The sequence below is a fragment of the Neodiprion fabricii genome, chromosome 2, assembly GCF_021155785.1.
Source record: "Neodiprion fabricii isolate iyNeoFabr1 chromosome 2, iyNeoFabr1.1, whole genome shotgun sequence".
Lineage (NCBI taxonomy): Eukaryota > Metazoa > Arthropoda > Insecta > Hymenoptera > Diprionidae > Neodiprion > Neodiprion fabricii.
In genome coordinates, this window is record NC_060240.1 from 17,242,524 (window position 1) to 17,266,616 (window position 24,093).

At 38.3% G+C, this 24,093-nt stretch overlaps 1 protein-coding gene across 1 annotated transcript in view; it reads left to right on the forward strand.

The window, feature by feature from the left end:
- Positions 1 to 1,144: 1,144 nt before the first annotated feature.
- The window catches only part of LOC124175705, a 475,074-nt gene continuing 452,125 nt past the window's right edge, over positions 1,145 to 24,093 (forward strand). The window contains exon 1 of the mRNA XM_046556127.1: positions 1,145 to 1,232. The gene's annotated coding sequence lies outside the window, so the exon portion shown is untranslated. The remainder of the gene's footprint in view (positions 1,233 to 24,093) is intronic.

Below are 24,093 nucleotides of genomic sequence, written 5' to 3' on the forward strand. Positions count from 1 at the left end.
AAGGAGACGTGGGAGAAGACGGAAATTCAGGACCGGGTAAAGAGACGAAAGTAAATACAACATTCGGCAGTTCTACTGCGATGTTGTGATCTCCTACCCTGTCGTTGGTCAAACATGAAAGAAAACTTTTCACGTCATCGACATTTACCGTTCTAGAAAGCGAATGTTTCGAACAAGAACTTCCATTCCTTTTGGATCATAGTAATAACACTGCCACGCTGAACCTACTCAAGAAAAGCGATCAACGAATAGACGTTGCTGAGAATTCGTGAGAGAGATTAGACGGTCGAGCTGGTACAGAGTGATCAAATGCGTCGAGTGTTGTGGGGTTACTTTTGCGACTGTTTGTTTTGCTCCTAAATTGTTGACGATGGCAACGAATCGACCAAGTGATACACACCGCGTGCCCCAGGCATTCGTCCGTTGAGAAATGGAAGGAATCGATGTATTATTCATAGCCGGAATTAATTCCATTAAAAGGCTTTAAACCTTCGGCGTAGCTCGTCCCGTTTTCGTTCTCGGCCGTATACGTAGTCTTATACGTGCCATATTAATTTGCCGACGGAGCGGATGATTCGGTCCGCTACAAGATTACATTACGTGTAAAAGTGTAAGGGTATCGAAGTGTAAAAGTGTAAAAGTGTAAAAGTGTCGTTAAAAAAGAGAATCCAGTGATTCGAGATACAAAAAATCCTGCGAATACACAGAGATTACTAAAGCTGTTGAGCTGAGGGGCGACCAATTATAATAAACAACCCCTCTATTGCATCCTGCCCTCCTCCCCGTCTCTTCGTTGACACCTGTGTCGATCGGAAGTGAAAAGTGAACATACTAATTGCTTGTGAAAGTAATTTTTCAAACGAAAAAGAAGAAGAAAAGCAGTAGAGGCTCGTTGGATATATGTGGAGTTGAGATTTTTCACGGTAATTTTGGCGGAGATTGAGGCATAGACGCGTCTTGGAGTGGATTTGTTGCAGTTGGCGTGAAAAATGCAAGCGACGACGAATGTCTAGAGGTAATGTCTGAGGAGGCGTGATGCGGTACTTTTGAAAGTCGAGAACTCGCTATTCGACTTATTTCCGCGGCAACCAGGCTGTGAAAAAGACTCGTAGCAGTCACGTTGATGTTAGCTTCAGGATTTACAAGGATCTCTCACCTATCACCTTCTATCAACTCAGGCGGCCCAACTTTTAGTCCTTGTGACAACAAGTGCGCGAAGAAACGCCTGCCTGGTGAGTTGTAATTTGTGAGACAACTTCGCTTCTTATCATTATTATAGTTATTCCATGTATTTCTGGATCGATCCCGTTCAGGCCTTGTTGGATTTTGGTTCTTGTACACTTGTTGAAACACAACAACGGAATCAACTGGGAATCATCTTTTTGGCTAATGTTTAAGAAAATTTCGTTAACGAGCTTTTCGATTTAACGTCACATTAACTTGTGCGGCAAAGGGATTAAATAGTTCGTTTTAAGTTAAAGTAACCTGTAAAAGATAATGCTTCCCGACAACCTTTAAGCTGTAAGACGTCTGTTCTACATCTCCGTGTCCTGTCAATCACGAACATGATGGTCGAAGAAAACTTTGTGCAAAATAATTTATGATTCGAAATTTCCTTGGTCCATCGTCAAACAATTGCGTATATACACAACAGTCGTACCCAATAACATCGCAGCTACTCTTCTTTGTAATTGGCAATTTTTGTTCATGATGATTGCGAATTGCATTACGAGACATTCAGTTATATGAATAGAAAGTAAATTGGGTGGTAGCAACTGAGAAGAAAATTTATGTGCAGCGGAGGAAAAGAGGACATACAATAAAGATTCAACATTTATGTACAGAATGAGGTAAACGAGGTGAAATTCGTTGCTGGTATTGCACAATCATCAAAAAATTAATTTTCACGGGAGGACAATTGTTGTACTTTGATCATCATTTTGTTACTTGTAGCTACATTGTACTGCGAAATCTTAGGTGGGGAACACATTCGAAATGAATCTTTATTCGCGTAGAAAAAAAATAGGGAAAACTATACGCATGGTGGACAAATCGAGAATGAAATATTCGTCACCGTGGATTCATTGGACATTAGCCATATGTTGGTTGTGCGTATTTTCTGTCTGTAAAACATTGTTGGTTATTCCGTCAGGAAAAGACTTCGTATCAATGTGCTTCATTGTTTATCCACATCTACAATAAAATGTACGAAGTTAGGGACAATCGAAGTAGAGTCTGACACGAAGTAGCCAATTGATTAAGAAAACGTAATCTTACAATATCTTGTTTTGTAATGACTAATAAAAATGTAAGACTCGTATGTTAAAAGAATCACAGCATTTGCAAACCATTATATTTCATTTTATGGTAGAATCGAATAACGAAAATGAGTTTAGTGCTTTAGAAAGAGTGAATTAAAATCTCGTACGTTCGATATATTATAATTTTTATTAAACCAATATACGAAAAACGGCAGTCACCTGATGTTATGAGTAACGCTGGCTCACGACTACCGTGATACACCACGCATATCATAACCCCAATCGACCAACTTTGTTAACTATATTTTGAAATTGAAAAGCTTTGTAACGATGCTTATCCGGACCTCTGGTTCTACGTTCATATCCACGAGGTTATAAGATTTTTTTACATATGTATAGTCAAAGCGACAGTGTGCTTCAACGTTTAAGAACGAGTTGATCGAATACGTAACAATCTGAAGAAAATTTGCGTTGTATTAAATAAGGCCGGTATTTGATGTGAGGTTCCTAACACTAATGAACTCTCACGTTATCCACTAGGTGAAACATATTCGCAACTCACTTTGATATTCGGGTGATACTTCCACCTATTTCTTTAATAAATTAGGAACTAAAGATCACATAGCCTTGTCAAAACTTATTTCTCTCTTCACACATATGAGATCGTGGATGCCTCACGGATGAACTGGTTGTAAGACGAGCACATACGACACTCGCAGTATCACTTATCCAGCTACATTAATTCCCCCGCTATTCTGAATTCATGCACTTTTCATGCATAATCGCTTCTCATCCACTTTAAAATGTCAACTTCTATTTCCCCTTCCAAACAATATTGTGTCACTCTCAGAACCACTCCGCGTCGACGCCAAATCTTATACTTTTAACCAATTATCATTAAACTACATCCTTTTGTCACAATATAGAAACATTTATTCCTTTCGTCACCTATTTTGTCCATCTGTTAGTCAGTAATTGTAGTTGTACGTGAGCATTGGAATCAATGAAAAGAACCGTAATCAAATCTAGCAGACAAATGGCTGGGTGAGCTTAGGTACAGATTCTGATTGCCACTTACCGGATCTTTCCATCTAGCCCGTAACACTTAGATTTGAATAACTTATCTTCGATATCTTGTTTCATTTTTTTTTCACATTATTTCAAGAAGACCGAAAATTTTAACCGCTTACTCAAAATGGAATTTTTCGTGGCCCATAACTTATAAATGTCTTAGAGAGTGAAACCGTCATTATTTTTAGCTGAGAATTTCACGCGATAATCGCTTTACCGATTAAAAACTGTGCAACAAGCGATAAGACTTTCATCGCGCGAAATTCTAAGCTAGAAATAACTTTGTTTTTTCTCTTTGTAAAATGTATAACTGTCAAACCAGTAAAGATATCATATTAACTGCGTGTTTGAAATTTTTCGTTGCGTTTACACTAGTACTCGTACGATTTCCGCATTTTCCTTTTATGCACACTCATCGGAAATCGTCCACTTTTTGCCCTAGTAATACAATTTATTTATAATTATTTACGTTTAATGACGCAATCATCAGATGTTAATATCCGCACGCGCAATACGCTCACCTCGTCACCTTGCTTCCTGAGGTGTTTAATTGTGCTCTGAGCAGATTCACCAAGAAAAAGATGGTGGCATCGTCACAATTGCTGACAGCCAGAAATCGGCTGGAAACCTGCCAATCGGTACGTATTTATCAAGCAAAATAGGCCCGATGCTTGACCTGAGGTTATAAGGGGGGAGTATTAGGTCCATCCAAATAAAAATCCAACAGGGTCAAATCAATTTCTCACAAGATTGGAGGTGATTTATTACGCGCGTACTTTACCTTGCGACGGCTGTACCACCGCAACGATTTTGCGGCCTGATAAATATCTGCAACGAGCGAAATTGTGCGCCAAGTTTAAAGTGCTGAAATTTCTTTTGCTCTCTCTTGAGTCAGGCTGGTTTGATATGCCGGCAAGAAATGAGAGAAATCAGTCTTGTCGTACGCCGAAAAGATTATTTCTTAAATCAATACGCAACCAGCGCTGTATAGTCTTGATGGCACTATTTCAGCTTTCTGTTTTATTAATTCGGTTTTTGAACGATGCGGTTTCCAAAATCCGGTCAAATCCATTCTTGTTCCCCGAAATAGATTTCAAAATCTATTACCTTTATGTCTAAATTTTTATTCGAACTGTCCAACTGGGTTAATATTGACACTTAACTGGATTTATATCGGCACCCAACTTTTTATACCCAACAGGCACTAATTAAACAGACATTATTTATGAGGAGAACGAAAAAGAGGGAAGAAAGTTGAATCAGCCTTTTTGGGCAAAGTACCCTAGTACTCATATTTTATGAAAGTTTGATATTTTTAATTCTACGGATCAATCGACTTAGAAACATTTTTCGTTGGTTTTAGTTTTGAAGATAAGTTCACGGTAACAAGAAACAAGGTTTTCAGAAGGATCCCAGAAAAAAAAGGAATAACATGTTACGCTATAGATTCGTACAATTTCATAAATTTTATGCGGTAATATACGAATACTCGTTTAATTATTTTAATCTGAATGAAATATAAATGTAACCGAAACTGCGAAGCAAACACGTTTCAAAATATCCAGAATTATATCGAGCACCAAAATATATCGGGTGTGTACAGTCTATTGAAAAAGTTTATTAACGAAAATATCTTGAAACTCTAACGGTATACAAAGTTTGACTGGATAAAGTGTGATCAATAGACTTAAATGTGGCGTAGAAAACAATTTTTATTTGCAATCAAAAAACTGTAAAATCCAACTTTCGACAGTTCGACACGTTCCTTAAAAAAAAAATTCGAAAAAACGAAGGATTCGGTGTTGGTAAAATCATTACAATTGAGCTATAAGAAATCTGTTTGCGCGTCACTCAAAAGCAAATATATGTCAATGAACTGTTATCTCTATTGATTTCTAGAAAATTAACGAATGAGAAATCAATTCGAACTTTTTAGAATACAACGATCGACGCTAACTATCAAATTTAGTAGATTTTCACTATTTTCCGATCGAGGCACTTTATTCCTGTCATCCAAAATCTATTAAATCACCTTCTTAAACATTATTTCTGCATTTTCATGTTAGAAGAATGTTTTCTCTCGCAATACATTATTAAAAAATTGAAAGTTCAATTACGTGGATACAGTCGAAATGTAGAAACGCAGGGTTCCGGAGCGTGATTTTGTTCGTGACACAGTTACGTTATGCCGGAGCAATACCGACGGCAAACATTTCATAAAGTAATATTGAAATGTGTTTCCCTTTCTCCCTGCCGTACCGCCATCGTAACTGGAAGGAGGGCGTACGCCTCCCGTCTCAGTTTTACCGATTTTCAAATCGATTTGCATACCGAACAATTGTCAATGTATAATTTCCAATTACGAAGATAGGCTATTCACAGTTCTAATGAATTTTTCCATACATATATTAAAATTGATTGATCAACTAAATTTCCATGGGAAGGGTACGGCTGTTCGATTCAGCCTCATCTTCGACAGTTGCTTTGCATCTAAGTTGCAAATAATCATTTCTCAACATGTTACTGCGAAATTGAAAGAATCATTATTCATTCCCGTATCAGGTATTTTTCTCGACATCGACCAATGTCTATTTCTGAACGTCATTTTTTGCATAGTTACTGTCACTCTACTATTTTCATTTCATTTTCAACATAAATTCATTCTAAGAAAGAACCCTGTTTGGAATTCGAACATTATGTTTGGTTGCATCTGCTACTAATCTAAGCATCCGATATGCACTTGTACTTCTTAACGCATCGTGCCGGAAACAAGTCGTCATCCGCTTTTGGAAATCACTGAGGTAGTACGCACACCTCTAGCGTGCCTCTTTGATTGCACATTGGGATGAACAGAACGCTAAATAAAATAATAAGACAACACGACTATCAGCCTTTACTTCCGGCCTTCCGTACGCACAGTCGCTAAACAGCGGCATGCACATAAACACAGGCCGAAAAGTAACGTTGAGATAATCCATTTGTGCGTAAACGCTCGTGCATCTATTGTCAGAGTATGTGTCCGTGTCGTAATCAAAGTAGCGTGTAATATAACCATTTACCGAGTGTATGTGATTTAACAACCGATCTGAACCTACATATAAGAAAAGAAACACGTCGAGCCAATTAGCTCTTTCTTCAGGTACACGACTCGAACTGCGAACGCATTTCGATGAATGCAAAATTCACTGCAATCCAGCTGGACCGTTGTACATACTAGTACCCGCAACCAAAACCATAAACAGCCAAGGATAACCAATGCGTTGCCTCCTCGGACAATGAGTTCAAGCAATTATCACCTGAATCCAGCTGAACAACTGTTTCGGTCAGGCCGTGTTTAGGTCAGTAACAGATGCCTGGGATCTATAATTCTGTGGGAGCACCGGTTTGTTTTTGTTACTACAAAAACTACTCTAGTGATCGTAATTGCGGATACTGCGAAACATGTCTTGAACAATTTGAGATGTTGATTTATGAAGTTCGAACAGTAATCAGTCCGATTTCTCACAGCGGTTTTTGTCTTTGATTGGATATCACCAATGACAGTAAAAAGAGCAGAAAAGACTAAAAACGTATTGTAATGAGTGTGGAAAATGGTGATATTATAACTTCCCCGGACGTTTCGGTTCTCAGAAACAGAAAACGTTTCGAGATGTACGCACACTCCATTAACCTGCAAGGATTTTCGATTTGGGAATTGACTATTTGGAGTTTAAAGTTAAATCCTCAGTCTAGAATGAAAATTAGATGGTGGGTTCGGAATTTTAATTTGCGTACCTAGGAAGCACGACGTTGGAAAAAAACATTGAATAAAAGTAAAAGCAGAAGCGAAGACAGGGGGATGTGGTGTGGTCATTTATACCAATGACACCCGCACGTGCAAACATGCAAACACTTTCATTTTGTCGATTTGTTCGAATGCGGTTTACGAATGAAACTACAAAACTCTTCTGCAAATGCTCCGCATCCTTCGTATCCCAGTCTATTCCACACACTATTCTACGCCTCTAACTAGAATTCCGGAAAATATTGCATTGAAGTTGTTTGTATGGTCAATCGGCCGCGTTTACTAATGTGTTGGCATCAAAAACTAAAGGTAATAGTTAAAGAAACATGAAGAGACTCATTTTTTTGCAGGAGGCACGACTACAGTAAGATTTCTCCGAGTTCGTTACTGTCACAAAGTGAATGCGAACTTCAGAGGTTTTCAAATCAGCCATACTGATTTCTACTTCGTCAGTCAGGTATTTCTAGTATTTGACACTTGTCTTCGTTTAAAATACCGTTGACAAGATATCTTGAAATAATTCGGGAAAATAGATTTACCTGTGACGAGAACTTGTGTACAGGAATTTAAGGCAGTGAATGGAAAGTGAGAATCTTAAAAATTTTTCAACCTGCAATGTAATGTTAATGTGACGGCACATTGAAGACAACTTACTGTCTTGCACTTGTTTGGTGATTTCAATGCAGTTGATTTCGCAAAACATGAGTACATTTTGCCTGATTTCAATTCGCTGAATTTCAGGCAAACATAACGTTGCCAATGACTAACGATTTTTTTTCACGAATGCATCGTTACTTTACCCTTATATTTTAAAACCGGAACTCCCAGACGATTTCGTAGCTAATTCTACCAAATTCTAAATTTTCATCATAATTCCGGCTGAGATGATGAATCCACTCTTCTGATAGTCATTAACTTCTCCGGATAGTTAACTCCGCTGTCAAGCGCCTAATGTAATTCATTTCCAAATACGGTCATTAGTCATTTTGCAGCAGCAGAGAGTGATGGACATTTGAATGATTTTGTTTAATATCTCTACCAATTTATTATAATCAGTCATTACTTTTTTTCAGATCAAAATAAATGGTCGAACAGCTTTGTGATCACGCTTCCAAAAACACATATGCACATAGTGAATGAGATGTATTTTTCACGACTCAAGTATGTGTAAATCGTCCAATTTAAGTGCGAATAAACAAGCTGAGGTGTGTTTTTTCAGTGATCATAGATCAAAGCAATTCTAATCATCTTTTTCTGTGGTTAGCCGCACGTGTATGTAGGCTGAAAGGCAAAGCTATGGTGGTCCACACTTTGTTTAATCAGTGATAACGGTGGGAAAAGAAGAAAAAAATATGCACATATACAGTTATAAATGGCACATTCTGAATAACTACGGACTATCCACAGTTGCCCATCCTCAAAATTCATTGGTTACACTATTATGTACTGTGTCATCAAACTTTATTGCCGGATTTTCAGAATCTACGATTCACCTGTTATATTCAAAGTATTATTTACCTCAAATGGAAGTATGTACCGTGAACCATTCGTTGTAGAAGAAGCATTTGAGGATCGTTTTCATACATTTAGAAAATTTCAAGTGTTCGGTTTTTCTGAATCCTGTAAAACCAGTTGATGACATTGTTCTTCCGATATTTTGTTTGTATCCAGACCTGAAAAGTACAGCGCACATGGTTTTCTTCATGAACTTTTTAATATCTGAATGTCAGATCTATCTTTAGTACCTCAGTCTTCCCATTCAACCGTTCATCACCGTCAATTTTGTAATCTGACATCTTCATAATTTGTGCACACAGTATGAAACTCAGTAACGATCAATCGTTCTTGTAGAAGTGTCACGTGGCCTCCAGAAGTGTATTAATTCCCGTTGTTAATAATGCAAACGATTTTATCTGAATTTTGCCCTTTACGGCACTCTGTGTATCTCTAAAACGCGATTGTGAATTCCGTTGGGAGTTTCAAATGTAGTGTTATGCATCCGAAATGCGAGCCTCTGACCCATAAAATATAAAAGTGTCTGGTGAGTATCATGCTGCAGGTACTCGATAACTATTTGCTTGAATTTAAATGGCGACAATCTGAGTGTCGAATAAATGTTTTATAGCCTTGGGTGCAAAGTGGAGCGGTCCGGGGATGGGGACCATTCCACCAGCATCCCCCACGTTGTCGTGGGGACGTATGTCCATAGCTATACATATATGTATAACGTATATCACGGAGTGGCGAGGGTGCCTTGCTGCCCGCTGGTATGGTCCACAAGTAGGAAAGATAACGGAAGGATCGAATAACTATTGGTTGACGGGTGCGTTTTCAGGCCCTCTGGGGCCAAGTTGGTACGGATAAAACGAGGTTCAAGTTAGTAACGTTACTGTAACGATGCATGTTTAGGAACATCGTTACTTCGCACCCTTAGGATTGTCTGATTGTCTTCAGGTAGTAAATCGTAAGAAAGAAAACATGTTCATATTTTGAAAAGCCATCTTCTTGAGTGTCCTTTTAAAATTTGACAACGATTTATTCCATGATGTTTCGACACGTGAATGTCACCAACTTCCGCCTTGTAAGATAAAAATTAGTCGCGCCCGTACGACGTGCCCTGCAGAATAGAGAAATACGTTTGCAACACTTTTCAAAGTCACAGAGACGGAATGACTTAACGACAAAAGAAAGGACCGTAATGTAAAAGTAAACACTAATTGAGTTAGCAACATGACGCTTAATTGGAGTACTGAATTATATCCAGTCACACGTAAACGTATTTGTGGCACATATTTAAGCTATTTTAGTAAACGGCAAAATGAAGTATCATTCACAAAACGCATAAGAAGAGTGTTCGGGACATCCTGAAATTTTTCCTACATTTGTAGCATTTTGGATAAATCTGACAAATGTCGGTTTGTATATTGAACGTATCTGGTGACAAATATTTTCATACTTTATTACTGCTTGATGAATTCCATTCAACAATTTATATTTTCTTACGAAACATTAGTCGGTGTCGTAATCAGAAATTCATGGTAACTTTGTTGAGCCTAAAGTATGTACATTTATTATCACACAGGAAAAAAAACACAGGGAACATGGTTTTTTTGGAAGATCATTTGATTTTTGATTCATTTTTTCTTTTTTTTTACTTGAGCAAATCATAAAATATACCCAAGCATTAGATGCCTCGCAAAAAGTGTCATAATCATAGAGATAGTAATAATAACACAGGTGAACAAAAAAATTTGTTGCATGGTTTATATTTAATTAAATAAATTTTGATTGTACTCATCGAATAATAACCAAAATCTTTATTTATTACTTATAAAGTTTGTTTCTGTCTTTTTTACGTTGATAAATACGTCGGTGAAGTTTTCGATTGATAGTATAATCAAAAGGTAGCAAGCACGTTGAAATAAAAAACAGACTTTATCTCATGAAATTTTTTTCTTTTATTCCTTGCGTGAAAGAAGTATAAATTTGACGTCTAGAACCCAGACTCAAAATTCGTGTTGATCACCGCTAACTGATTGAATAAAATATTATTTCTAAGTGTGGACATTCATTGGAGCTTCTGCCAACAATCAGAAAAACGTATATATTTGGATACTTGTTCAATTATTATTATTATTGTTTTCTTTATTTAGCAAACGACATTCGTTGAGAAAGAGTGATATAACGGAGAAGGAAATTCACACGACCATTTCAACGAAATATGAACTATTCCCGGATTTCTGAACGAACATTGCAGTTAGAAACGAACCTCTTCCTCAAATTTCCACCTACTGTCAGTGATTCTGGAAAGGTTCTAAGCTCCTGTGCCTTGATACCTAAAATTTTAGTTTTCTACAATTTGACACCTTAAATGGTCGTCATTTATCTTCGTATAAATAACGTCACACAATTTATTGTTTTACCTTCGCAACGGTCTGGTTTATACCACATTCAATTTGGCTAAATTTTTTTCCTGCGTAGCATTACAAGTAATTTACAGTAAATCAACACCCTTATGAACCTGAATTTTCCGTAAACCAATACAGCTCCCCTTTTTGATACCATAAATTTGAAAGCAAACAACATCATGTTTATAACCCATTCCAGTGAACATTCTTGACACGTTTCTACCACTGTGACACTGTACTGTACGATCACTAGTACATTTCACCTTTTACGGTGTAGTTCTCCTGTGAAATTGTTATATCACAAAACGAGCACAGATAAATGTAAATGTTATGTTACGTAGTACTCTGGTCGCTCATTTTACAAGTTCAATGTAGCAATAAATTCAGGAAAGCAGAATTAATACGTGGAATTGACATCGTACTTCACACAAGTAACTATTGCATAACACAAGGATCACAGCGTTACGCAGTTAGAACAGTACAATTTTATATCAAACGCAAATCACGCAACACTGTCACTTTGCCTTGGATAGTCAATGTTCATGTACCGTGCCTGATATGTCAAACTGATAGATCACTAACGTGATACAACAGGTATGTATACTCTACAATGCCCAAGTCTCTATGTTTCTCGGCAATTTCCTCTCAACGACTGGGAACTTTCCCCATATATCTCATATCTCAGGACCTCATAACGTTTGAAAAAATGTAACCTCACAATATTACATGGTTCAAAATCCTCACAGCTGCGTGCGTGCATCGACAACACAACCTTATAACATCACAATTCATAGAATCTAGATAAATTTTGCGTGTCAAGAATGGTCATGTAATGATGAATTCAGTTTAACGTAAAAATGTTTTACTGCAATAATGTCAGCATTGCGAGTGAGTGTCTGAATATTTTTACAATCCTCGAACATATAGATAGTCAAGGTAAGTACCAGACTGCGGATAGGTAGGTCATGTACCAATATATAAGTTAATTTTATAGGTACAGATAGGTATATTAAATGTGGGTAAGTTGATCGTAACTAACAATACATTTCTAATAAACAAAAAACACAAGTATACCGAAGATATGTTTCAGTTTTTTGCAACGCATTTTTGGCTACACCTGTGACATATTGTTGTTACATCAACGTTGGAATTCATCACATCACATTTGTTATATGAATATGTATCTCTATTTACCAACTCAGTTCTGTATCTGTGACGTATCAGTAATAACACCGGATGTAATGTCATTAGTAATATCATGGTTGCTATTGTGTAGTTTCTGCCGAGATTGATCACAACCCTCGTTATATGTAGAATATATTGTAGATATTACAAACGAAGTCATATTAATTGTATAAAATCTTACTACCTGCAGTCCTGATAAAGTCTCAGAATTTCAAGGGGCCATTTCATCAAACATACTAGACAAATTCACTACCTACAATCAATGAACTTATTTGCCAGCTCTGCCATTGGTTTTCCGGTTGTATTATTAATAATTATATATTAGCAGTTGTGTTGAAAACTGAAAACGAATATTATCTAATTTTCGAGCATGATTTGAGTTCGGCAGTTCTTTTTTATTGTAGTTATTGGCTCCTTGCGGACATAAAAGTACGAGCTACGAAAAATTGCTGTAGCAGTGTCGAAAGCTTGATCGGACGGAGCCGCCAAAAAATACGTAATCAGGCTCTCCGCCCGCCTGAAGAAAAATCAAACAAACAAAAAACCAGCGAAACACAACTGATCAATGTTTTTTCGATCAGGTTGAACGGCACTATTCGATATCGATCGCTGGCATTCTCCGTTCTCGTTAGAAATTGTTTTTTCCTCTCAAGTCCTGCCTATCGGGAAATCCTTTTTGGTGAAAATGTTGGTTGTCATTGTATTTCGTTTTTCCTGTACAAGGTATCTGCGCCGCATATACGTGCATCTATTCGCCTTTCAACGGGATTAACGGCGGCGGAGGGTCGAGGGGGGCTGGTTACGTTGCGTTGCTGAGATTTCTTTTTAGCGAAATTGAATCCGTTGCATTTAACGAGCCGCTAGTTAAATTGAACGCGTCAGGATCAGGTATCTAACTGTGAAAAAGGTTTCTCTACATTTGGTCGATTGAAATTAGCAGTGAGTGCTCGTTCGTACGCTGTATCAATATTCGCGCATTTTAAGTCGATTCTGACTCGAAGAGTGATAACGCAAATCTCGAATCTGCCTCGCGTTGACAGTAATTCAAAAACTTTACGTGCGATTCTTTGATTTACGACATAACTGATCCGGTCATCCAGAAAATTACTAAGTGAGGCTGTGAGAGAAAAAAACGAACGGAAAACGGTTTGAGTATATGATACTGTTCAATTTTAGAGGCGTTTCTTCGGTCACTCTTGATTTGCGGTGTACTCATATTAATTTATATATGTACATATGTATATACTTCACGTGTAATTGTCTAGAATGTAGATAAAAAACAAAGGAAATGCAAGGCAATATCTACTATTTTATGGATAGGTAGAACTCGTGGTGTTTTGGCGCTGCGGAAAATAATGATCCATGACATTTCTTGTTCGAGACAGCAACTGATCGTAACTTTTTCCGTTTCAGACAACAAACAGGCGTCACTTTTCAGATTGGGCAACGTGCTTGCGTGACTTTCCCCATTTGGGTCCACGCGCGGCCATGACATTGCATCTTCGAGACCTTGAGGCGTCCAAGACATTTCGGGTTCGTGACTTTGAGAAAGTCCCTGGTCTGACTCAAGTTGACCGGGTGCATGACACTTCTTGAACATAAAGCGCGATAAGGATAGTTACTCTTTGACTTAGCTATTGAAAATCAAAGAAGTACAGGTTTTAGAATTATAGTGTTGTCGCTATTATTCACTCATGAGTTAGTACAAGAAAAGAGAAAGAAAAAATAAATCAAATTCCGAGTGAAGTCTAGAGGTCCTAAACTCCTTCGGGCTCACTCATCATCACCAGCTGATAACAGTTACACAGAAATGGATAAGATACAGTTTCAGCTATATCAATGATCCAGGAATATATGCTTAGTCTTGAAACTGGACACAGATTTATTCCGTAAAGTAGATTTCACATTTCAAATTTGTGAGATTATTTTCTGACACTTGTAGGTATACTTTCACAAACGTTTCAATGCGATGGCATTTGATCCTTGCAGTATTCAAGAGGCTGAAATTTTCACAGGACTTTGCGGCATGTAAATACTGGTGTTCGAACATATAAATACCTTAACTACTACCGAAAGCCAAATATGTGGGCTAAACTGCAAGGCACAAAGTTTGAATGGCTTCCACTCTGGTTCATAATCCAGGAAATAACACTTTGCTAGAGAGCAATAGAGTATAACTAAGACTTCATATCTCGCCTGCACTTTTGGGCTTTACATAGCGTGTCTAATGGTTTAAGGTTTTAGACTATTCAACATGAAAAGAAATACCCTGCACGTCACGATCTACCAAACCTGGCTTGACCAAAATGCATTTCTGAGAGTAGAGCGTTCGATAATGTATGGTGACGGAAGTACGATTATAAACAATAGTATGGACGTTTTTCAATTATTAAGGGGATTTTTCAGTTTTCTTCTGTTTTATTTTCATACAATTAGTGTCGTATTAGGTATACTTATAAATTTATATCCATGGATTACCTCATCAGAATTTTATTAATAAACACATTTTCTGCAATCCACAGTTTCACACAAATTTAAAATCGGCACCTGACCTTTGCGTGTTCTAACTGATCATTCGACCGAGTCACTCATACGTTGCACTCCCTCTCTCTTACTCTCTATCTCTATTTCTCACAGTCCACCGTATTTGGGCTTAACGAAGACATCCGTAAAGGTGTGAACGATCGTAAGGTGACTATTCTGGTGATCTTCGATTACAGTAAGGCTTTCCGTACGCTGTCTCCTGCTATTCGACTAACTAAGCTTTATAATCTTGGCTTCTCGCAGGACGTGTTAAAGCGGGTAGCGTCATACCTTCAAAACAGGGTGCAAGCGGTTTCTGTCGCGAACGCGGGTTTGCCCTCGTGGGCTCCTCTTGATCTGGGGGATCCTTAAGGTTCGGTCTTGGGTCCACTGCTATTCTTGCTTTTTATCAATGACATTTCTACGTTCCTTCGCCACTCTTTCATCAGCTTTTCTACGCTGATGACCTACAAATTTACCTGCAGTGCACACCTGGAAATCTTCCGGAGGCAATGGATCGTGTGAATGAGAATTTTGAAGCGGTTTTTTCTTGGACTATTTTACACGTCTCGATACAAACAAGACCTTCGCCCTACTTCTCGGCAACAGACCGTTCGTCTCCACAGCCGATCTCCAAGAGTAGCCTAACATGATGCTAAATGGACACCGCTTTCCCTTTTCTGATTGTGAGCCCGCAACCATGGAGTTACCTTCGACAAGAAACTTGCGTGGGCGGCTCATATCAACTTCATTTCTGGCCGTTAACATGGTACTCTTTGTCAGCCATTTGCCTTTTCAACGCCTCGTTTCGAAGCCGTTACGTAAAATGCTTAATCTTTGACTATTGGTACGTCGTGCACTATGATCTGTCTGGCATTCTGAATATAAAGCTCTTAATACGTTCCTCTTAATACGTGCGTACGCTTAGTAAGTGGTGTCACTCGTGACGAACATATCATTCCGTTTCGGCGTAAGCTTGGCCAGTTAACGATTAGTGAGAGAAGGTTATATTTTCTGCTCTCGTTTTTTCTTACTATTGCTCGTACCGGCTGTCCCTCCTACTTACGTGAGATTCTCATCGAACGCGATCTATCTGCATACGGCTTACAGCGACTTGCGCATCTCCACTTTGTTACACCTACTCCGCGCACAGAATTGTTCAAAAATTTTCCTCGACATTCCCGTTCCACTTTACTTTACCTCCGCTAGTTCTAGATCTATATCTCATGGCAGTAGAAGTCATATAATATGAAATCGAAGAGCATGCTAGTACAAAAAACGGTCATTTAGTGGTTTTCATTGACGTAAAAACGTATCTCCTCTTTCTATACTTGATATCAAGATCCGCTGATTTTTTAGATGTTCTGTTGAGTAATTCGAACAACTTCAAGCATAGATTTTGCGAAATTCTTTTTCATTCTAAAAGAAAAATTTCAAACATGGCGAAGTTTTGCCGGAATTATTTTTCAATGTGGGACATCGTGTCTTATACAAAACTATGCAAAAAAAGAAAAAAAAAAACAACAACAAATTAACAGCCTTTTAGCATATATGTATCATAAGGCTAGAATTTCTCTTCAACACTAAAAATGTACGTCGATGGTACTTTCCTTTACTATTTCGTCTGCACACCTTACCTTTGTTCTCTTGTATTTATAATTAGTCTAAAGTCCTTTCGGTACCTCGCTTAAGTTTGTCCAATATTGTGATGGATGAAAGTAAATTCTTTTCTTTCTTCTCTCTCTCTCTCTCTCTCTCTCTCTCTCTCTCTCTCTCTCTCTCTCTCTCTCTCTCTCTCTCTCTCTCTCTCTTTCTTCCTCTCTCACTTTTTTGTCTTAATACATTTACTTTGAGTATAATACGTCGTCGCACCGGGAGGAAATGATGAAAGTTAGCCAGCTCGGTGACTTCTCATGCAGACTGGGCACATTAAGCTTCAGCTGTCAAGCGCGGCATATGGAGGTTTTGTAGGCGATGCGAATTTTTTATCAGGATAAGGTTTCAAAAGTCTCAAATGATTGATGTAATGATTTGCGATGGCTTGGCAAACTTTTATTGTTAATATGACTCAAGACCATCTAATGACTGCTACAAGTCATCGTAACAACATTACCTCTATTCGCTACTTGACAAGGAAAAGTTTGCCTTGTTTCTTGTGAGTTGCCTTCTTTGCCGTGCAGATGAAAATATTGCCGCGATATGATTTCGCTGACTGATAGATTCAGTCAAACGCACCGTAACTATGGTAAATTTTCGGAAAATTGAGTATCTTTTATCGAGCACTTTTATTGTTGATGAAAGAAAACTGTGTTCTGATGAGTAGAAATTGTTTATTACATTATGGTACCACGGAACTTGAGAGTAGACTGAAGCGAACGCTTGACGCTAAGTTCATTGGAACGACAGGCTGTTACTACCGCATCTTGCATCAAGAAGAACATTATCCGCTTGGAATAAATTATCACGAGCGAAAGCAGTCGGGAGAGGTCCACCCTACCAATTGCTAGAACTTTCCAAGGCCCGGTATTTGATACAATGGCGGTATTTTAACTGCTGTTCAATAATCCTGATGAAGTGCTACGTCTGTGCCTATGTTACATGATGGGCCTACGGTCACTCTAAGGATAGCAAGTCCAATTGTTATTCTCATATGATACATAAATTTCATTGAATCATAGGACCGATTTGGACACTTGTGTCCTCTGAAGTTCGATTTTTTTTTTTTTTTTTTTTTTAACCTTACATTGCCTTTGATAGCGGTTCTGATTGGCATGCTCAGTCATGCTCGTCATGACCGTTCGTGACTTAAGCTGTCACCGTGGTGCAAACTTAGTGTCAATTTGAGCAAACTGCTTACAGCTAGTTCCGATGTTTAGCTAGTCAAAGTGATTCCGTGTTGATTTATTGAGTAATTAATTTTAGCGTGGTATCATTATCTATGGATGCGAGTGAATAAATTTGCTCTTACTCGGCTGATGAAGTTTACGCCAGTAGAACTAAATCAGTACAAAACAGTGGGGTAGACTAGTTTCTGATGTACCGCAACTATAATTCTTGTCAAGAATCATTAACCTTAACGGAATGTTTTCCATCGGATCCTTTGATGTATTTTAAAATTAAACATTCCTACTTCCTCTCTCAACTGTTTACCGGCGGTCGTGACATTTTTGCGAGCAAAGGCCTATAGGTCAAGCTGAATTTGGTCTCGTTTCGATTACGGTCGAGCCCTGACATTAAGTATGTGTGAGGCAAAATTCACGCCTATCAAATTACTGAAAAATCAACGAGTTGTGTGCGTCTCCACGCTACGACACTTTCAATATTTCTTTCTTTTATACTCATAAAACCGAACGTTACGATTTTCACAATTTTTACCCAAATTTTGAAATACACAAGATCAGGAAGTCTGAAATAATAGATCAGAATTTCAGATTACAATAATGCTTTCTCTTTCTGTTTACTGCTGTCTCTTATTTACCGTTGATTATGGGTGATTGGAATACCTAGTGTAATTAAAGCGAAAGCTAAAAGCCGTAGTGTTTTAACAAACTGAGCAAAAGGAGAGCTTGCGTATCGCAATATATTTGAATACCGTTTGATAACGGCGAGGGCCGGAGTAAGGAATGTCGTTGTTCTGATCAAAACGACTCGGAAGTAATGGCCCGTGAATGCTTGTGGAAAATCTAAAACCTCGCGAGTCACTCATACCGCGATGAGGAAGTGTAGTGGATAGAGGAGAAACAAACGAATCCAAGAGCAGAAAAAAGAAGCGCACACACGAGGCAGAAGAAGAAAAATGATGCCCTCCATAAAAGAAAAACTCACCGCAGGGAACTCTGGAGGTCTCGCAGGCATAACGCAACATCGCAGAGGGGATGCCTTCAGATTTGGTTAGGTGAGGTAAGTTCATTTAAATTTAAAACAATCGAGGCGTCGCAAGCGCCGATGTGGGGCTGTACTGCAGGAAGGAAAAAAAGCGAGGAAAAAAAAACAGAACAGAAATGCAGGGAAATAAATGGGTGGACAAAATAGCGGTTGAACTTTGGAGAGAAGAACGATTATAACAGTCGCAATGGTAATTGCAATAATAAGGATGCGGGTCGCATTTCTTGACTTAGTTTCTGGCACAGTTCCAATTCCGGACAAGAATACAAACGAAAACAAAAACATTGCAAAATAGTTCTCGTCTTAACGAGGCCTGCTTTACCGCTTGCACCCACGGATACCGAAATTAATGTAATTGAGGGTCATGTTCGTGAAATTTATCCAGTGTGAGGGTCGCGGACGTGTCACTACTGTTACTTACAATTAGACCGAGGCTGAGGCAACGAGTTCCTACAGCTCACGAGGTAATTGCTGGCATTCCAGCGCTTTCACACTCTGCCAGTCAAACGAGCCCTAGGCAATCTTGAGGCACAAAAGAGTCTCGTCTTAACGAGGTATTCCCTTTGTTTTTCCTCGATAGGATCGAAGGAATAATACGCCTCTAAACACCCTGAAACGTAGTTCCCGTTACACGTGGTATTCGAGAAATAAGCGATCTGATTAATAGAGAGCTGCGCCCATACCGTTTGTTCGAATGAAATGAGCCAAGGAGGCAGGAAACGGGGTAAAATTGGCGACCGAAAATTGTCTACCGTATACGAAATGTATACAGACACGCACTGGCCGTGCTCCAGTCTGTTGGGGGGTCGACTGGTACCGAGGGGACAAAGGGCGGGCCGAGGGTCGTCATGCTTCATTGGTTTCCTTTGTGACCGGGGAAGTCCTGGAATTGGAATGACTGCTGTGATACCGCCTGGTGAACGCCTCTTTCCGATTCAATCGGCGCCAGAATCAACCAGGCATCGATATCTGTCCGGTGCGGCGGTAGGATTAGAAAAAAAAATATATGCATAAAACAGGCGAAAAGTAAAATGTAAAAGGAAAAAGATTAACTGCTTCTAGCCACGTACAAGCTTTTGAATTTTTCAGACATATTGCGTTTTTGATGTCATTAAGATCCTGGGCGCCACCTCGCCACTTTTTGCTGCTGAAAAAGGCAAAAGGGCGTACATTTTTTTACATCGTATCTAGACCTAATATGATCGGAAACATTGAAATTGAATACCAGTTTAATTAAGATCAAAAGATCGTGTTTACTGTCTATGATTCACCACGGTAATTGTATAAAGGCTGATCGGGAAAAAATTATTGTTGTTATTCCTAGCATTCCGATAATTGACGATTTGGATAATCGACGTTTAGAAAATCGACATCCTCACCGCATAACATTGTTAGTTTCCATTTTATGTACGTTTTAGTTGGCGGTAAAACGTTTGCAAGAAAAAATAAAAAATTGGTAGTATCGACCTTTTGTTGTTATTTTTGAGAATTTCTTTTTACGATTTCTGATTTTTTGCAGATGTCGATTTACAAAAAAAAAAAAAAAAATTGTGCTCCCGACCCTCCATTACAATCATTTGTTTTCAAATGTACTCGTAAATGGAAGAAGGTTACATCTGCCTAATATGCGACCTTTTGCCCTTATATTTTCAAACAGCTTCATTTCAATTGTATTATACGTTTTGATCATTTTCAGAGCTATTGATGAAAAAAATAAAATTCTACACCCTTTTGCCACTAAAATCGGAGTTCGGGTTTTTTATTTTTGGCTACAGCCTTATGCCGTTCGACACGCGATATGGTAATCAAATATGTTGAAAGAAATGTTTTGTTGTGGGAGGGGCTCCGGTGAAATTCCAATAATATCGAGGTTTCCGCTTTTGAAATGTCTAAAAAAAAAATGTGATTAAAATTTCATTCCGTGCTCACACACCTTCACCACAGAAGATTGAAATTTTATTTCCCCGACGAAAAATAAACCTGTAAGTTCGATATCAAGCATGCATTCCGTAACAGTTTGAATACGCCCGCCTAACTCAAAGTACAACTTGACTAAGTAGGTAAGCCCGTAGGTGAAGCCTTGACCTTGGCGGTTACTTTGACGATTTCCAACATGACAATCTCTCACCCCCATTCCCTTGACGCCGACTGAACGATAGAGACGTACCTGAGTAGAGCAATATGGAGTGCGCTTTTCAAAAAACTAAAAACGTTTATCAAATCTACGTTTGTCCTTGAATTTTAATCTTCGTTGTCATCAAACAAAAACAACTAGTTTGCAAACAAACACGGTCGAGATAAAACCAACGTATAACTGACACTTAGATCTAAAGTGCGACGGAAATCTATTGAAATCGAAACAGGAAATGGAGGCCTGACTTTTCATGATCAGTTTTTATAGATATACATTTTAGTTATAGAGTTTTATTGCCTTACATTTTATTTATACAGTTTTTATCGTTATACATTTTATTTATACACCTAGTAATATAAATTTACTCCACTGTAATTTTGAAGATTTCAAAGTATCGTTCAAACTTATGTCTTGTCACAGGAACAATTAGATAACGGAAAATTTTGTGATTGAAGAAAGTATTCCATATTTAAGTGTAATCTTTGTTACAATAATACAAAACAAAAAGAATCCGTTACTTTTCAGACATGGCTGTGAGTAACGATTTGAAAAAGAAACCTGATATCATCAGTCACTGCAATAAATATAAAACCAGCGTTGACACTACAGATCAAATGCTAAGAAGATATGCAACTCAACGTCGATGTTCAAGGTGGCCAATGGCTATGTTTTTCAACATGTTAGACATCAGTTCACTCGTGGCATATAGAATTTGTTATGAAAATAATAAAATATTAGCGAAAAAAATATCAGAATAACGTCATTTTATGCGGTAATTGTGTGAAGAACTGGCCAAACTAATGATTCAAACTTACACGACGAATGCTCGAGTGATGCGCAACTACACTCCAAAAATTGCAATAACATCTGAAGAAGTTGCTGGTCCGACGGCTTAGCGAGACATAACGGAGAGGAAAAAGATCACTGGCTCTGGCCACATACCTTATAAATTAACATTCTTAGTCTGAATTTACATTCTTTCAACAATATTCTTCTCGTAAACAATGATATGCATATCCGCATATCATTCATTAGACGGCTTTGCTTGTCTTAGGGGGCTTCCCATCAGAAGCAAGAATTTCAGATGTAAACATTGCACCTACACATTATATTCTTACTGGTGCTTGAAGAGACGAAAATTCTCGATACGTTATAAATTAACTATTGAATGACGACGGAAACGGCGTGCACTGAGTGTCAACTGCTTGTTTGTGATGAACAGTTAGTAAATACTGTAAAATGTAATGATTGTCGTGAATAATAATATTTTGTGAACATAATTGTTGTGTCTGATATTAAAAATAAAAACTCACTTGCGTGCGTCATAAAAAAATAATTTATCATGTACAAAGTATAAATACGTGTAGTGGGTACCCGGTTATCCCTTTTGCGACTAGAGTGATGACTCAAGTTCGGTTTAATTCTTTTTCGGGGTTAATCGGAATACCAAAATCATGACCAAAATCGTAGCGATTTGTAAAATTCATAAAAATTTCATCCTGAAATTCTCTTATGCTGCCATTAATTTGTTAAATAAGAAATCATCCTCGCGGCAGGTCGTAGATTTCTTGACGCGAGTTCCCCGTGCATTGCAGATGCAGGTGAGCGTCCAGAATATTTCCCGTGTGGCGATAACCGCGATCAACCTGGCAGCAAATGTAGGTACGTGTAATCGAACCTGCCCACGTACATCGAATGTGAAAAATTCAGTTTATCTGGTTGGCTTTAGCGTGGGTGGACGATGAATGGCCGGCAGCAGCACCCGCGACAACAAGGACCTTCCGCTGCACGTTAAATCGAGTCCCAGGGTCCTCGATTGATTCGATAGAATTGAGCTGGGAGTAAATTCGCGCGTTCTCGTTATATTCGCTATCCGACTAACAACGCTGCGGGGAATACAACGTAAAAGTGAGAGAAGCAATTTTGTTTTTTCTTCCAACATTTTTCTTTTTCCTTTTTTTTTCTCCTCTGATTCCTTCACGTGCAAGAAATGCTTGTCGAAACGTTGATGGATGGTGGGATCCGATACGAGCCCGCGGAGAACACGGAAGGGCACTAAGGACACGAAGGGCACGGAAGGGCACGAAGGGACACGGAATTTTTAGATTACTGTCCCGTCTACCAGAGGATTCATCGGAAATGTCGTATCTGTCGGTGTAACGATGCGCCAGATTTTGATCAACTCGTCTGAGAACTCGTCAACAGAAAATACATTCTTCCACTCTCACGCTTTCGCCCGTCGCTTGTTATTGAGGCTTACACCCACCGACATGCCTGAGCTTTTTTTCAATTCTGTATAAATAGAATCTCTTTGACAAGTGAAGTAGGGACAAAGTTAAGCTTTTCTTTGAGCTGAAAGTCAGCACTGAATGAGATTTCTATTCCAGATAGCAATGCAGACTATACTTTGAAAAATAAATCAAAAGCACAGATGTGGAATACAAGGTCTAACAACGATAGTGTGTCGTTGTCGGCAGAAGAAGCAGGAAATTCTGAAGAACAATGTCTCTTCCCAACTTGAGAATATATCGAAAACCCCGTATAAACAGAGAAAATATTGCAAAGTAAGCCGCAACACAAAATGTAAATATCAAGCAAAAGGTTCAAAATTGCGACTCAGGTTGATTAAATTCAATACAAATGAAGGAACAGCTTCGGAAAAAAATGGTGTTTGAGCCGTAATGATTTCATCTATATAAAAGTCAAATAATTGACAATTATACAGCAATCAGGTGATTCCATTGTTTAATTTTCACAATTCACATTAAATGATGACTTACTTCGATCGTGACAAAAACCCGTTCTATTGCAGAGTCCAATACTCTCATGCTCTAGTAAGAGATATATATAAAGACCTTCGATATGCGTTATATTTTGTAAAAATCATAAAAATAAGGTGCGGTCTGAAATTTTGTAGCAATAGTATATACGATAGTTGGCGATAGTAGGAATTGGGGAGTGGAAAGGGAAGAAGGAACTTCCAAACAATATTAATCGGAAAAATGAGTTCGTCACGTACATTCAATGCTCTGAATAAACGTTCAAATTTTGTAAAAAAGCAAGAAAAAGGAACAACACTGTAGTGAGATGTCAGAAAAAGAATCGATAACGACAAGGTATTCGTCTCCGCGCAGCTTGTTTGAATGAGATTCATCGCCTTGACGATTGAATACTCAAGTGTTTCGGGTGTAGGAGCCTATATCAGAGACAAGTGTATGACGAAAACAGAATCGGATGAAGCGAAGTAGGAGAAAATCTCATATATTCAGAAAATGAAGAAAATGTGTCGGTGGAACTGAATTTTATTTCGTTTCGCTTGATTTTCCTAGACCGTTCCGATCA